The sequence below is a fragment of the Lampetra planeri genome, chromosome 17 (assembly GCF_965212315.1).
Source record: "Lampetra planeri chromosome 17, kcLamPlan1.2.h2, whole genome shotgun sequence".
NCBI lineage: Eukaryota > Metazoa > Chordata > Hyperoartia > Petromyzontiformes > Petromyzontidae > Lampetra > Lampetra planeri.
The window spans coordinates 3632683-3650919 of NC_136123.1; positions in this window are offsets into that span (position 1 = coordinate 3632683).

An 18237-nucleotide genomic window follows, 5' to 3' on the forward strand; every position below is an offset into this window, starting at 1 on the left:
TCACCCGCAAAAAAAAAAAATCGAACACGGAATAATGTCCGCATACTCACGAGCCTGGAAGGTGCACGTGAGAAGGCAGATCACCAAACCCCGCTCACCAGCTGTCAGCCCACCTCCCCATCACTCTTCCATCGCTACCACTACCATGGTTACTGTCCCCGTGAACTTCACTCATCGATTCCTCAACCCACGCGGAGGACTAGCTCTGCTAGAATGCCTGCTCTTTATCCCAAACATATTGCATTCAACCACCAAACTGCAGGTAAAAAGCACTTCTATTTTTGCGTATTCACTCGTGCCGTTCGACTTAGTTATTTTCCCCCAAGTATTTTACAATCTTGGTGAATTCAAGAAATACATTCACTTACCTATTGTGCCTTCTACTCGCGATATGTTGTTGCTGGACAATTGGCATTGTGGGTCTCTGAGTCTCTCCTCAGCAACCAACGATCAAAGCCATTCTGCTCCACGTCCTGCCAATTCTCCACATCCGCCAAATCCAGTTCGTGCCAGCCAAGGGCTCACAGCAATATGGCAGAAGCTACCCGTACGCCCCCACAGTTAGTTATAGTGAGATAAATTCATAAACACAAACGCAGCCTTTATATCACACAGTTAGTCGACTAACACACAGCAGTGTTCAAGTAAGTATTTTGGCAGAAGACAATTACTGTGTAAGTTGAACTACGTCTGCATGTTGGACTTCCTTCACACCGTACGTACCCAACCACGCTCATCGGAGGTGCTGGGAATAGAATCGCATTGGAATGACCGGAACCACACTGTGCTCGTATTAGAATCACACTCTTCCAGAAGCAAAGATCAGCCAGTGGCCCCGTGCTTACATATTTGGAAAGTTGTCAAATCCAAAATTCAACGTTCACCTTACACTCTTGATAACTGTGAAGTGAACATTGAATGTAACTTCGAGACCCCCCACAATGCACCGTTGAATGCCATTGTCACCGAGATTAATAAGACGGTAATTCCAAAGCAGCTCTCCAAAGTAGGAATCACCCACAAGATTAATTTTCAGCCGGTGCTTAGCGTAAGGATGAGTCACGGGCTATGGCGCAGGCGGTTCCATGGAATTTTAAACAGGACACGCAAGGGGTCACTCCCCTATTGAAAGGCGGGAGGCGGGTGGCCGTTTGCCATCACTTATCTCCCATGTCCTAAACCATGTCAAGTCACCAATTTTGGTGGGCACTAGCAGACGCGTATTGCTCCGGGGATTTGGCCTCGCGCGCCTTGTCAAACTGTGCAGCGCCCGTCCTAATTGGGTTAAAGGGCCGGCAGAGGGCAGCAAAGGGGTCAAATTGTGCTATGATTGACCAAAATATAGCTACGTAATGAATTAGCCCTCATCCTTTGCTTGCTGGTTTATCAGAGCGCTGGTAAATATGACAGCGTGGCCCTGGGAAATTGAGTTCCGAATGTGTTTCTTCGACTGAAGACTTGTTCAACCCACTGTAAATCTCATACAGTCCTCCCGCAGAGTTCTGAAAGGTCAGGCGTTCACTATGAGATTGGCACATTTAGAACATTTGTGACTGGCTCACGCCAGTAACTTGGAAATACCATCAGGATGTTGATTTTCAGTGTTCCTGGATTTTCTAGGGCGCCACGGTTGTGAGATGTTAAGTACTACACCTGGTATACAGGAGGTCGTGGGTTCGATCCCGACCCTGATGTCTGTATCTTTGGAGTTTGCGTGTTCTCACCGAGATCGCGTAGATTTATCTCCGGGTCCTCCGGGTTTTCCCTCGACATTTAGAATCAATGTGCGTTTATTTAATATTTGGTTGCTATACATTTCCACGTGATAAATCACTTCGTTGAGCTATCATTTGTGGTCAGGTCGCTTCTGAAAAAAGCTATGTAGCTCAGTGAGGCCTTACCTGGTAAAATGAAGAAAAAAAACCAGTGTAGTTTATAATTGCAAGAAAAATATGACAGCATCACCTTACCTCCTTGGTGACTCACCAATCACGCGACTATTAGACTGTGACAGCAGAAGCCCCTTCAGTCACCTCTGTTGAACTTTCACGCCCAGACGAGACAATTTCATACCCTATGCTGGCCAGTCTCACGCCTTGGCAGTCCCATGGCAAGAACCGAATGTGATGCAAGTTGGACGTCAACACATGCTAAGAGAGGGCAAATATTACAGGCGACAACAAGATAGTTAACATAAAAAATGTAGGTGAGAAAGGCAGCTGATTTCATACTAAATCTAAGTGACATTTGGATACGAAAATTATTCAATCAAATGTGACCGCTGTAAGTAATACACTAATTAGCATTTGTAACGGATAGTGCAGTGAAAGTGGGGGAAGGTAAAAAAATAAACCCCACAGAATCGATTATTTGAAACCACAAAAGGAAAGTTGAAGAAAGGGAAATATAGGACGAAAGCGATGGAGATTGTAAACAAAAGACTGAAATTCACACAACTCGATGTAAAACGATCACGACAAGAGTGGGGGAGGTAATCAGAGAACAAGAAACAACAATGAGTGACGACATCGTAGAGAACAATGGGGGGGGGGGGGGGGGTTGACGATTGGTTATTCACAAATGGTAACTCTCACAGCGAGAAAGATGGAGCCGTAACGCACAAGTAGAGATATGATCATAAAATTAATGTCAGTATTTTACGCAACCTCAACAGAAAAAAAAAACCCTTAACATTTTCCTGGAATCAAACAGTTGTTTTCCCCGATGAAAAGAAGAAAGTTCCAGATGTTACACGAAATAAATAAATAAATAAAAACAATGCCCTTCAGAGTATAAAGCAAAAGCTCTTGGACCAGATGTATAACTGTGGGCAAAATGAAATAAACGGGACCAGTTATTGGTAAATAATTAACTAGCATATTTACTAAATGTTTACAGAGAAATTAAATGCTGTGCCTCGATCATGGAACGATGCCTTGCTCATTTTCCTCCTCGAAAAGCGACGTAAACCCGACCGGAAGAATTACAGAGCCATTAGCCTCTTATCGCATGTACGAGCACATCAATTATTCGCGTAGAGGTGATTACGTGGAAAGATAGTCCGTTATGTTGATGATAACAAATGTTCTCTGCAAAATAAAATAATCTCTTTACTGACTGAAGCACCCTCAAAATAGAGATGTCTTATTTTTTTGTTTGTTATAAGTGCTAGGATAACCATGTTTTTGAAATGATACAGACTGGGCAAGTAATTTCTGGGCTGTACCTTCATACCTTCACCCATTTCTTTTGTTTGTTTACAGATTCTGACAGTGGGCTTTGAAACGTTCCATTCACAGCACTGAGAAAACGCTCCGATTCCACCGGGCACTGAATCACGGCGAACAATCTCAAATTAAACGAACGGAAATATTCGCATTAACCCACCCCCCCCCCATCAAGCCCCCTGTGATGCGGGACTCATTACGATAGCACCCTTGACTGTTGTGCGGCAAGTTAACGAGCGTTCATTTCCCGCACACAGACGCGCAGGGCTCGCGTGAGTAGCCCCGGGTGAGCGGAGGGCGACACAGCGAGAGAGAGCGTGAGAGAGAGAGAGAAAGTCGCTTTCACCGACAGGGATTTTTTTTCGCGCATTCATTTCTTTGAGAACTGTCCTGTGCTTGGGCAAGGGTGGAAAGAAAGGGTGGTGGGGGGGGGTGGCTCGTTTTAAAACAACAAGTTCAGTGATTCCGCGTAACAGGCTCGAACGCACGGCGCGTGACACTCTCTGCCCGTTGGGTTCTAATGGGGCACGCGCGAGCCAAGGCAACGCGTCTTGACACACAACACGCATCGCTCCATCCGTTCGCTTTGTCTTGTGACGAGGCGAAACGCTGACTGCAGCGTCGTTGTCGTTGTGGTCTTGCTCTTGATGCCAACCTCCACCCCCCCCCCCTTGTGTGCGCTTTAACTCGGCCCTAATTAAAATTATTATATATATAAAACAAAAATAAGGGAACGCTGACCTAATGGATAGATCAGTTTAACACGTAGACTTTCGCGACCAATATTATTCATAATCAACGTTTTTGACAATTACCAGCGAAACGTCGTACTCAAATTGTAAATGTTGTGGTTTCACGCTTCAACACACCGCTGGGCTAAAGCAGTGAACTATTTGTCTTTTGTCAACGTGACACTTTTTTACTGATTGGCCGTGTCGGGTGGTGGAGGGTTACGACACATTTATAAATAACGCGATCTAAACCCAAGAACGTTGATTATGACTAATCGATAGATACTGACGATCCAGATACACCAATGACTCAAGTCTGTTTCCGCGCAGCCGAATTAAAAGCATTGCTAAGAGAATATTCCTGCGGATAAATCAGAGGCATTTTCTATTTATTTAGTACGACTCGTGATTTCTGTTTGAATAGCAATATTGTATTCCGAAGCGGGACAAAACATTGTTTGGAAAAAACAAATAGCCAACATCTGTAGTCTTAGCAGCATCACGATATTTTATTACCAAAAAAACATGATGACGTCTATAAGTTGTCCTTTCCCCGCACCCCCGATTAGGACGATTGGCTACGTACGGCGCAAAAGAAGTTCAACGTACATACATGAAGAGTTTCTATATTTTCTTGGTTCTTTCGATAAAGTCACGTAAAATGGAAATAATAAAATAAAAAAATTAAACATTATTTTATTATTTTATTTTCTTATGTGTTATTTTTATTATTTTATTATTTCCATTCTACGTGAATTTACCGAAAGAACCAAGAAGATGAATCCCTGCAGTCACGAAAGCTTTAAATCGAAATTTAAGTTTCTATATTCCAGGCGAATGCATGAAATAACGTCTGCTTGGGCCTCATAGCATTGGATACTGGGAACGGGAGGGGGTGAGGCTCAATTTCAGCTTCCCATGGCTTAGACAGATACGGCGCTAGCCCCCCCCCCGCTCCCCCGCCGTGGAGCGTGCTAATTATTCATTCACAGCTGACGAGCGACGTTGGGCACAGGTAGACTGCTCGCAGCCATCGCGTGCGCAGTGTGTGGGGTGTTTTGTGACGCGTGTTCGCATCCGTTTCGCTGCTTCTTCGACAGTTGACCAACCCCCCCCCTCCCTTACGGAGCACGCCACTCAAAGGCAAAATAAAGGCGAGTCCGGGTGAAGATATTCCGCGCCCTCGACGAACACATTTTATTCAGTGCGCTGTCGATTTCGTTTAAGGATGCTTATCCTTCACCGTCGGTGGTTCGAGAAAAACCACACGCAACTTGGTGTTTGTACTGTCTCGTTCTTAATGCACGAGCTCCGTATTTTTGTTTGTTATTTTAACTCTGACGATGATCGTTCATGCGGGATAAAACCCAAAGAACACGTGAGTTGTTGATCAAAATGAAAACCACCTGCACTAAATTAGTGCTATGATTCCCCAAACCTTACGCAGTATTGAAACATATATAATTCATCAAGACTCGCGGAGCGTTAAGAATACACTCAAAATGTGTTTTTGCCGGCCTGCCAAGGTCTTTGCCGGACCTGCAAGGCAGTCCGGTGACGTTGCATGTGTTGTATGGCCTTCAGAGCCGATATCAATTTGAAGCAGCTGGCTGTGTGGAGCATGAATTATATATGATGCACATAACATGACAGCGTATATAAATGCAGTTTATATGGATTGTAAATTAGCAAATGATGGCGGTGTGTTTATACGGCACTCTAATTTCGCCAAAGTTTTCTTTGAAGCTGATTTCGTAACGGGCGGATGATGAAGAAAAGGCATTTATTTTGAGAAGCCAAATTTAATGGAATTATTTAAAATTTCATAAGAGTTGAGATGGACGCCCGGTAATGGAATTATTAGGTGATGCGTCCAGGTGACTTATGCAAAAAAGAATCAAATTCCAATGTATTTATTGGAGGACAAAATTATCAACCCATTGTTGTTAAATGACTGTCAGATAAAATTATATTTGTACGCTCCGACACCAGAATTTTAATGAACCTTTCAATAACAACTGGGTGGGGTGCTGTGTTTTGGTTAGATATGTGTGTGTGTGCAATAACCACCTTTACAATTTGAACCACATTTAAAAAATTATATTGGCAATAAGTGTTGGCCATGCATGTTTGGACAACACTGGAGCAATAGCAGCATTTAACATCTTTGACCTCCTCTGACCTCTGCCATAATACTCCTGTCAAAAAATATTCAGTAGCAAATGCAGGTCAACAGCTAGAGGCTGATATAGGCGAGGGAACATAACGCCATGCGAACAGCTATTACATACCACACTGTATAGGCTATTACCATTCATTCATTTACAGCCCTCTGTCAATTCACCTCTGGATGAATGCATCCCCATACCATATCGGTAACGAGGTTGTTTAAACCATACTTCACCATGCCTGTCAGCGTGGGTTGGTGAGGCTGGGTGGTCCGGGCACATTTACAGCATTAACTCACTTCTTGAGGACAGTCATGGTTCTGGGAATGCAACTGAGATCATTAACCAATTGTGCCACTTCTCCATCCCACTATATATTTGTATATATATACCGTATTATCGTGATTAGAAGACATAGTTTATTTCCCACCATAATTGAAAAAAATAGTTGTGGGTGCATCTTTAAATTTATCTATTTTTTATTTCAAATGTGCACAAGGTTTGGATGCGTCTTACTTTCAAGAGCGTCTTATATTCCGGAGAATACAGTATAATGCATATTCGTATTTTCAATCTGCAAATTCATAGTCGAGTAAAGAAATGGCTATATGTGCCGATCCAGGACCTACCTGAAAACCAGACGAGAGACTTGCTGAGGCTATCTTTCGGCAAATTAAGAACATGTAGTATGTGCAGTGTCGAATATAAACAATTCATATGTTAAAATGTTGTTCATGCATATAATATACATTTACACACGCCCTGTTCAAAAGTGATCATGCTTGGTGCTGCGGTGTTATACAATATGAACAGAGCTTATTTTGCCTTGTGTGCATGTCTCACACCACTCTGTAACAAAACGACCGCTGGTTATGATTAAGGACACGAGAACAACTCTCTATTGCTCGTGTTCTCTGAGGGTCGCTTTCGACGGGAGTTTGCGTGTAAAAAAACCAAAAAAACAAGCACCTGTAAATTGTGTTGGTGTATCGCTGGCTGGTATGTTGAAAACAATAATAATAATCCAAAACTTTCGCTATTACTCTTCGGCAAACGCAAGTGAACATGACACAGCTGGTCTAGTTAAGCTAAGTGCTTGTAATAATACTCTGGGGAGTATCTGTAGGAAGTTTTATCCTGAATTAGCAGGAGTGACAGCAGTTGCGCATCCAGGGATTATTGAACAGGTGGGCACACAGTGGGGCACTGCTTGCTTGGAGGTATACCGGCGGAATGCCTGCAGATTATTAAACTGGTGGTGGTGGTGGGGGGGTGAGAACCGCGATGGGGGTATTTAATTTGTTCTGAAGAGGTTCCACGCAGCGATTATAGTGCCTGTCCTAGACCCGGTGGAGTTGCTAACTTTGATTGGGGGTGGGGGGCGGGAGGGGGCGCGGGGGGTGTGGGGGTGGTGGGAGATATCTTCTCAAAAGCCTTTGAGAGATAAACGCAGCATTCCTCGTGGCGTACGACCATCCATTCTGCTAATACACCGGAATAAAAAAGGGCCCTCCTCCTCCTACTACACGGAGAACCCATATGACCCTCAGGCACATCTGCGGTAAGTTCAACAAAAATTAAGTTGCAGCCTTGCAATTTCTTCGTGTTCGAAGTGACCTCCCATATAAAGTGAGCATCAGAGAGTCCCTCTATATGGCACTTTTGCCTACTCTTATAATACTTTTGAAAATATTTTTTTTATTTTATTTTACCAGGTAAGGCCCACCGAGCTATATAGCTATTTTTCAGAAGCGACCTGGCCACAAGTGATAGCTCAACGAAGTGGCTTATCACGTGGACATTTAAAGCAGCCAAATACTCGAAACGCATGTTTCTAAATGCGGAAGTAAAACCCGGAGGACCCGGAGAGAAAAATCCACGCGATCACGGGGAGAACACGCAAACTCCAAATATACAGGCGTCTCAGGGTTGGGATCGAACCCACGACCTCCTGTATACCGGTGGTAGTGCCCTCACCTTACCCCCATCAACCGCGGTTGTAACCCAATTATACTGCTCGGTGGACAGAGGCTGGGGGTGGTGGTGGTGGGGGGGATTTAAACACATTCCTGCGGAGGGAGCTGGTAGGAACGTTGGGTTGCTCGGTCAATGGCCAGGGTCAACGGCGGCGTGGTGTATTTTGCAAATATGCCCGACTGTGATGGCGGGCACAAGCCGGCGTGAGTAGGTTAAACGTTGAGTTTTATAAGGGCACCACGGGGTGACCAGCCCCTCCCCACCTAGCCCCAACCACCCTCCCCACCCAGCCCCTCCCCACCCTCCCCACCCAGCCCCTCCCCACCCTCCCCTCCCCACCCAGCCCCTCCCTGCACGACGGACACAATAATCCCTTGCGGGCTGGTGTAACCAGGAGGTTCCTACCAGTATCAACTTCCTCAATGTTTCAACAGCTGTGGCCAGATGCCGATGCCCGGTGTGCTAATAATGACATCGTGGAAGCATCTCGCTTACAGCCTGACATTAAACTGACGTCACATCCGATGCGGCTCAGGTATCAGAATGCTGAGCTGACACTGCTGAGAACCAGGGGTTGAATCTGGACAGCCGCCCCTTGCTTAAACCGAGTTTCACAGCATGCTGTGAGTGGATGGTCTCGTACAGATCCACTACTGACTATCACATTAGGTTTGGTTTGTCAATTTTGCTCATTTGCAGGCCTGACAATGAAATACATCAGTTCGACTGCCATACGATGGGCACTGCTCTGTAACAGGATGGGTGGGAAAGGGCTGCCCCCTAGTGTGGCTAAAAGGTCACTTTGAAAGGTTTCGGAAGTAGTTCTATGACATTTGCTTCCAAGGACTGTTTTGTAACGAAGGGCGATGCACAGCTCTAAAAGCATTTTAAACGAACATTGAGTCCCATAACATGAAGCTGATGGCTCAAGCAAAATACAATTGTAGAAACATTTAAAATATAAAATAAAAACAAATCTGTGGATGATGTTTCTTAGTCTTAATATCCTTCTTCTTTCGTATGGCTGCTGATGTAGACACAGAGTAAGAACTACAATTTAACATTCAGGTGGTCAAGCCAGATATCCGTGTCAGGAGTAGTGTATTGCTGTGAATATAATGCCATTCAGCAGTTTGAATACAAATACAAGTGTAGTTTATAGTTTATAGTATTAAGAAAAGTCTACCGTAATATCCAAGGGGCACTTTGATCAAAGATGGAATAAATGTGAGAGAGTGAAAAAGTGTAACCTAACAGTGACATGAGACCCGAGTCCCGATGGCGGGTCGTTCTTCTGAATACTACGTGTTAAGAGTTGTATTTAATAATGTCACTTTAATCCAGTTACATATGTCAAGAGGGATTATGATGACACAAAAGTGAAACACCTGACTAAAAGGAATTTTTAAAAAAAATAAAATCTGTTCTTAGCCGTCATCTGTAATAAAACAACTTTGAATAAAAAAAACGAAGTGTCAGATTTCAACTCTTTTCGATGTATTTTTCCATTAAAGTTGTTAGGCACAAAATGATCCCTTAAACGTCCACACGATGTGGCCTAATAGGAAAAAACAAGTGAAACACATATTTTATTGTAATCTCATTTTGCCGGTAAGTAGGCCACGTTCGGATGGTGTTCTGGGTGACGGTGAAATGACCGAGATGACACGATGGGACAGCTGTAAGTGGGATTGTAAATTATAGAAGAGGGATAGTCCAGGAAACATTGGTGTCATTTTTATAATTTTTTACAAAGGGTGATTTCTCAAAGGAGGCCTGAAAGCCCTGGCTTAATGGAGTGGTTTCACGGATCTACAAATGTACTCGTATAAATATTTGGCATTTTGCCTGGAGTCTCGGTTTTACTTGCAGATGTGAAAAAAGTTGATCATGAATTCATGAATACAATTAGCACATACTGTATAGTGCACGCGTGGCGCTTGAGATAAATTGTGATTTCATGAATACCACTTTCTCAGAAATTTTATGCTGTCCGTTGCAAAATTTTTAATTTTTGGGAAAAAAAAAGAAGTGTCAGCCCGATGTTTCTGTGTTACTGTTCTAAACACAATAATAAATGCAGACTGACAGGCAGGTGTTAACAAAAACCAAAGCACAGAGTAAAAATACTCCACAGAGCAATAAAAGCAAACTTGGCCTTGCTTTAAAAATGCAATTTTGAAGGCTCCGTAAAATAAATAAATAAAAAGGACAAAAAACAACACCGGTGATTTATGATATTCATTTTCACTTTTCTTTCACTTTAAATTGGAAAACACTAATCAAGGAAACAAATGTTGATGCAGAGCCTTTAAGCATTGTTTTTTACATCTAAAATAGAGGTCACTTAAGCGGTGAAAAGAAATAAATACACCGTGACAAAGGGTGCTTAAAGTTAAATAATGCCAGGGATGTGATGTAATTCTCAGCCAAGGCCATAATCAAGCATCTGGGTGGAAAGCACAAAATGCTGACATTAGCTCAACGCATCTCCACAGGCAGACAAAGTGGTTCTATTTCATAAGCAAGCAACCTCTGATTATATACATCAATTCATCTGCCCACTGATCTGTCTACCTGATTAAGCTATGCATCCATTTGTTTTTTGTTCCACCTAACTGCACTGTGAGACAATTGACGATGGACACGGTTCGTGCAACTGCTCCTTAGGTGTGCATTCAAATTGCGTACACGCCATGACGCTGTAACTCGTTTCGTTCACGTGACACGCATTAAAGAAACACTCAAACTAATACGACGCAACAAAGAGACCTCTCAAAATACTGGATGTTGTTGACAGAAATTTACACCAAATACACGATAATGACCGAACGGCAGCCAAGGAAAAAGAACGCATCCGAAAGGATGTCCACAGAGGAGATGAAGTAGATGTACCCAGCTTTGTGTGAAGGGATGCAGGTGGATTATTATATCACAGGATCATGACATTTGGTGGCAAATTGTGGAGGCCTTTATCCAGCAGTGACTTCACCTTGGGTGATGATGAAGCCAATCAATTGTTTTGCATGACTGTCTATTTTGTAGAACTTTGTCAGGCGAGTGCACTTCATGCAGATTTCCTTTGTAACGACATTTATCCTTTACTAAGATACTTAGGCGAGAGCGGTGGCATAGTGGTCTTCAAACTACTCTACGAATCTGGTGATCTGAGTTGGATTCCCAGCCACAGCTAACATCAGTGGTGAGTGAATGTCAACAGGTCCTGAGCTACCCTTTAACCAACTCTCACTGACCAGTGCAGTGAGGTATGGTCAAACGACTCCCATGACCAACGTGGCATGGAGAAGGCGTTCATCTCAAAGTGGTTAGACAACGGGCTGTAAGCTAGGATTTATGATTGATTCACTGAGAAAAAGATGGACGCTGTGCTGCACACTCGACTCTCAATCCAAAATTTGCCGGTCCGATTCCATTTCCCGGCATAACACTTAAATCTATTGTCCAAGTTTCATAACGCCCCCCCCCCCCGTCTCTGTCTACTCAGAAGTTTAAACCTCTTCTAATGATCGAGTGTGTCAATACCATCGTAAAGGGAGCGTTCTATATCTCCCTTTCGCGGAGGTCAATCTGCCAGCCATGGTCTGAGAAAGACAATGCAGGGCTGCTCCTTTACCTTTAAATTGATAAAATACAATTTTAAATGGTCAGTCTAAGCGCACCCGGATTGCACTGCAGGACACGTATGAGAGATGATCTACTTTACACTATCATTCCTCTCTTCCTCGAGTTTAGGGATTTAATTACAGAAAATACTGCGCTGTCGATTGTCAACACTGGAGTTGGAGGATGTTTTTTATGCTCCAGAGGACTAATGTCTACGAGAGAGTGTGCTGACACCGTCAAACTAGCTGCACATTGCAGCCTGCGCCAGCCACCAGAGTGGAATGGGTTTCAATGAGCTGGAATTGATCTGTAGACCCCAAAGATGCCTGGTGCACCAGTCTGATAAAGGGGGCTTAGTCCACTGAGCCATCATCTTTCCACGGCATGCTGAGTTTCGGATTTCTTAATAAAGTTAGTTTAGGACATCTTACATTGGCGCATTATAAATTAATGCCACTTTGGCTGATCATTGCACGATAGTTTTGTCAGGAAATTGTTCGCGACACCGTAGGAAAATATTATATTAAAGTGGAATTTAATCTACAAATAACCATGTCACTTATTACATTGGGCTTAAAATTAGAAATTTTTGCGTCAATTTATTTGAAAAGAAAATGAATTACAGGAAACTCATCTGCTACTTCCTGCAAAGTCTTTGTTCTGGCATGTAAAAAATGCAATGGGGGTGTATTTGTGTACGTGTCTGTGTGCAGTCGTGCGGTGGAGGAGTGGCGTGATGATTAGTGCTCTGCGGAGACAAAGGTGATGGTGGCCTCTTGACCTTGAGTGTGACATTTAATGGCACTTGTTCTGATAATTTTATCAGACTGGCACAATTATTTCATCCATTTATATATAGTATATATATTCTTAGGTTTTGTCGGTAAAGTCACGTAGGTAAAAACATTAAAAAGTAAAATAAAATAAAAATAAAAATCACGACGTTTCGGAGGCAACACAAGCTTCCGTCTTCAGGTGGTACCGTCACAGCCACGAAAGCTGTATCATGTAAATGAGAGATTTCAGGAGTTACCACTGCGCTTATATAATGGTTGGAGAAGGAGGCGGGGCAAGGGAGAGGTGCGGTTTGTGACTCAACCTGTAACAAGAAGGCCACCACTAAATATGGTAAAACAGTAATGGTTGTCTGTCAAATAAGATTGGCAAATAAGTGTAGTTAAATCTTTTTTGCATGGTTAATCACATCTTTCCAATGATTACTCAGTTTGTAACCGTCATCACGGTTGAAATTATGTCTGTGTTTGTATATTTGTATGGCTTCGTGTACAAACCTTTGATGGTAGCCAGGAGGTTTGCAGAGAACCTTGGTCTCGGAAAATACAATTTCATGAGAGCCCACATATAGTATATATAGTAAATATTACTGATTTAAAACATTTTTCATTTAACGTTTTACATTACTATTGTTGACATCGCATGTCAATTATAATGCTGGATTTGTTTGAATATGCAGTACCAATATATTCGTCAATGATAAGAAATATCAATGGCAGGAAAGTAGTTTTTTTGGTATTTTGCAACGCTACAGCTTGACAAAGTTGTAGACATGAAATATGTTTATTTTCACCATTTTGAGTTTTTACATTAAAAAAAAAATGAGTTAAAAAAAATAATTGACATTGAGGATATACAAATATTGTAGATGGTTTGTCAGGAGGCACCGAGTTACGAATACAAAAAAATCGTCTTTCTGTCACTCAACTTTCGTCTCTGAAACATTCAAGGAAGCTCCATATGCGGAATATTCGCGCTGTATTTGCTTTCATGTCTTGAATCGAAATCACAGCAATTATCCCCAATGGTAAATGAATAAAGAACATAATTGAAATCTGGTGATTGCATTAAGTGCGTCTGCACATGACAAATCTGATCTTGCTAAATGTGCAACTTTTACACACCCAGGTACACTTTTGTTCGGTCTATAATTAAAAGAATTTGCCTTCCAGCAGTTTTTGGATGATGTTTAGTTCAGATTATGCTTGTAGACTTGCACTTTTAATGAAGTAGCCACTCTTAGTTACTCTGACCACGGTTTAATACGTAGGTTTTCGCAGCCGTTTGGATTTGGGTAAGACGTAAGCTTCATGCGGAAGACAATACGCGGGACCTACTTTTGTTGCACAATTAAAAAAAAACCTTCCACATTCACTCTGGCATAACGTTGCTTTTAAAACGGTGATTATTAAAAAAAAATTAGCTCTGGCTCCGCGCCTCTGAGTATTTCAATAGAACATTGCGTCCGATTTGTGAAATACGTGCGAGTTATAAATTGTGATTATTATCGTTATCCTTGGAGGCTTTTTCATTTCATATCGACTTTGGGGAAATGCGTGCAGGACAGTATTGAATGCACACTAGGCGCGTGTTCCAATCACACGCGTTGTCAAGGGATCTTCTTTAAAAAAAAAATACATTAGCGGACTTGTCTGCGAGACCTGAGGTGGCTATGTATCAGCAAGCAACATTTCCATGCCCTACCTCGAAAAAAAATCCACCCAGCGACCATGTCCGTCGAGACTGAAGTGTTTATGCCACACCATCGCGCGTCTTCTTTCAACGACAATCTGTGGCACATGAAATAATTAGCACTCGGAGAGAGTCAAAAAAGCCGCTGGATAAACAGCCTTGCTCACGATAAACCGAATGTCAGTAAAATTGAAAAACACTCATATTTTCACGCCGGGGGCTATGTTTGTCAGCAGAGGGCAGCGCTGCAGCTGAATCAATTTTTGTTGTGCTGCACTTTCTATGCTCGGACATCGATGCGTCCAGACTTCACTAACGTGGTGACGTTTAGTTAAGTAACCTCGACGACCCAAGCAGTAGATTGAAGAAAGGGCTGGACGTTATCCAGATTTCGTGACAACACGTCGCTTTGCTTCGTGAAGAATGGTTTAGGTGTTTTAAATGATTACTTGCTCATTCCATCTTCGCTATTCCTCTGATGTCAGTGAAACGTCATCTGGTCACTAATGTGGAGGAAAAAGTAATTGCCACTCACCGTTGATTGAGAAAGGCCACAAAAGGCTCACAAATTAGAGGACATCTTCTTGGTTCTTTCGGTAAAGTCACGTTGAAGGGAAATAATAAAATAATAAAAAATAAAACGTAATAAAATATAATTCTCACGACGTTTCGGCCACAACACAAGCAGCCGTCCTTGTGTTGTGGCCAAAACGTCGTGAGAATTTTATTTTATTATGTTTGAATTTTTATTATTATTATTATTATATTATTTCCCTTCAACGTGACTTTACCGAAAGAACCAAGAAGATGAATCCCTGCAGTCACGAAAGCTTTAAATCGGAATTTGAGGACACTTGATTTTAGGAAATTATGCATTGAAGGTAGTTGCCATGTTGGTCCCATTTGTTGCATGGGCACAAAATACCAATGTGATAACGGTCGGTAAAGTGACTACCTGCATAGTTGTAGCAGTTATAGTCCTGTTGACTGAACATTTTTACTCTAATTAGTGATCAAAATAACTTGTTTGAGCCAACTTTTGTTGCTGAAATTTGTTTTTATTTTATCATGACGATCTATGTGCTCTGTTTTTTTTCTTTCCATAACCCAATTGCTTTTTACTGAATATCTAATTGCTTCTTTTTTCTATGATTCCTATTTTCTTCATTGTTGTGGTACTCGTTGTTCTAACATAATTTATTTTATCCTATTCGTGACGGAGGTCACTCTTACAAATTAGAAATAGCCCCTTGCCTCTTTGTGTTTTTCTCCTGGTTAAAATAATAAACTTAAAACTTGACAATTTAAAGCATATAATTGGACACTGCACATTACAGGTACATTTGAACATTCCAATTAAGTGAGCTCATCCCACCTACGAGTGTTCGCTTTGAACCAACATCCCAGTCTGTCAATTAGTGTCAATTAACGCATAACTATCTATCTGAATGGTGACAATAATCGTTTTCATCAACACTACAAAAATGAAAAATAAACATTCAGGGGGGGGGGGGGGGGTCTTCTTTGCAGTTGGTATTATAATTGAGAGCCTTCTGAAGGCTATTGATGATGCTGCACCAAGTATAAGTATTACTTTCAAGGTGATTAGTCTGTTAAAAGGGTGTTGGAATTGATGCCATTGATTCGGGCAAGATTAGTGCACCTGGATGGGGCTAGAGATTTGATAACAGGTGACTTTATCCCTAATAGATGCATTAATCTGGATTTTCCAGAACACTTTCACATCAATAAAAGGCGCATGAGAACGTTTTACGTAACGTAAACAAAAACAATGCACGCGGAGGCCCAACACAAAATGACAAGACATTTCGTTTAAAATAACCGAGCAATATATGCTCTGCAATATAATGCAAGACAGTAAAAGCTTGCGTTATTGAGACGGGAGAGCTAATTGGTCAGCACACCTGAAGACGGGGAGAAAGCTTTCTTTCTCTCACCTGAAGATGTTCCCCTGGAAATCCATTCTCTTTGGTTCTTTCGGTAAAGTCACGTAGATAGAAAATTAATAGATCACGACGTTTCGATCTCAACACAAGCGACCGTCTTCAGGTGAAGATGGGGAGAACGCTTTCTATCTCTCACCTGAAGATGTTCCCCTGGAAATCCATACTCTTTGGTTCTTTCGGTAAAGTCACGTAGATAGAAAATTAAACTAGATTTGAAGCTTTCGTGACTGCAAGGATTCATACTCTTAGTTTTTTGGGTAAAGTCACGTGGGTGAATTGTTTTAAATGTAAATTAATTATTTAATTTTTTATTAATTTAAATTTAAATTTTTACCTACTTGACTTTACCGAAAAAACTAAGAGTAGAAAATTAATAGATCACGACGTTTCGATCGCAACACAAGCGAGAAAGCTTTCTCTCTCTCTCTCTCACCTGAAGACGGCCGCTTGTGTTGCGATCGAAACGTCGTGATCTATCAATGTGTCTACCTACGTGACTTTACCAAAGGATTCTAGATATGAAGCTTTCGTGACTGCAAGGATTCATACTCTTAGTTTTTTTGGGTAAAGTCACGTAGGTAAAAAAAGAAGAATAAAAATAAATAATGAAATAATAATAATAATAAATAATAGAAAAAATTGCAATAAAAATAATGTGTTTACACCATTGGAACCTCATTTGCCAATCTGGATTTACTGGCAAATGAGGTTCCAATGGTGTAAATGCTTACCCCGAGCTCTCATACTCTGATGGTGCATTGTCTTTGAGTTGTGTGCCTTTTGGCGTCATCTGGTCCAACCCATGTGAGACTAGGCTCGAAGGAAAGCTGTCTTGGGTGTGGACCAATCAACTTCAAGGACAGTGCTTATCATTATTAGAGTTGTGTTTTTTGTTTGCATTATGACTGCAGGTATTGTGGTCTATGCAAACATGACTCCTTGTAAAAAAGGTGTCAGTTTTGTTGCCAAATAGAAGGGTAAAAAACCAATTATCAAAAATAATGTGATTCATTATTTTATTTCTATTATTATTTTTTCTATTATTTTTTATTATTTACTTTTATAATATATTTTTTACCTACGTGACTTTACCGAAAAAACCTAAGAGTACTTACCAAAGGAACCAACGAGTATTGATTCCTGCAAGTCACGAAAGCTTAAAATCAAGTCTGCCAAGCCTTTTTTCACGCACAGCAGAACAAAAGGCGATGCACATCAGTTTGTCGATCGTCAAGTGGGGTAAAACGTGGGTACAAAGATCCCCCCCTATAGCCTTAACAGACTGTAGGGGCAAGCGCTGTTAGCGAGCACCTATAAAGGCCGGAACGGTACACGAGGGGGTGGGTGGCCAGCACCACGCCCGACCGCCTTTGTCTCCCCAGTGTCGATGTTTACACACCGCACCAGGTACTCATTTGAGGCTGAGTCGACTTAGGGGAGGCCCACGACCGGTTCAGATAATCGTCACCGGTGTTGGCCGTGAGCAGGAATCGAACTCGGGTCGCCGGGCTCGTGTGCTCGAGTGGAGGCCCTTCTGTCAGCAGTGGCGTGAACAAGCTACGGCCAGACTGGACCTTTAGCTTCTATCTCTCTATAACAGTGTTCCCTTATCTGGGTATACCCATATTTGTGTGTATTTGCCACTGTGAACAAATCTTTTACAAATCCACGTTTTTTTCAAGCTACGTATATAGATCGAATTCCGGTCGTCTGTCGCTGTGCAAAGCAAAAAGAATATTTTTTTTCCCTACCACCCACCCCCAACAACCTTTCCTTGCTGACTTATGGATACGAAACTAAAGAGAAAACGCGCTTATATAGACTACAATATTCAAAACATCTGCACGGTAACGTGCTTATATGCACTACGTAATCAAATGAGCCCCTTATGACCGCGAGGACCAACCGGCAGCCTAGCAACAGGGGTCCCTTAGCAACGGCTGGATGGAATGAGTGATTGAATGAGTGATTGAATGAGATGTGAATGAAAATGAATGAGAGGGATGAGTGACTGCGGTAATAATGAGAGGAATTTGAGTGATTGAAAGAGTGATTG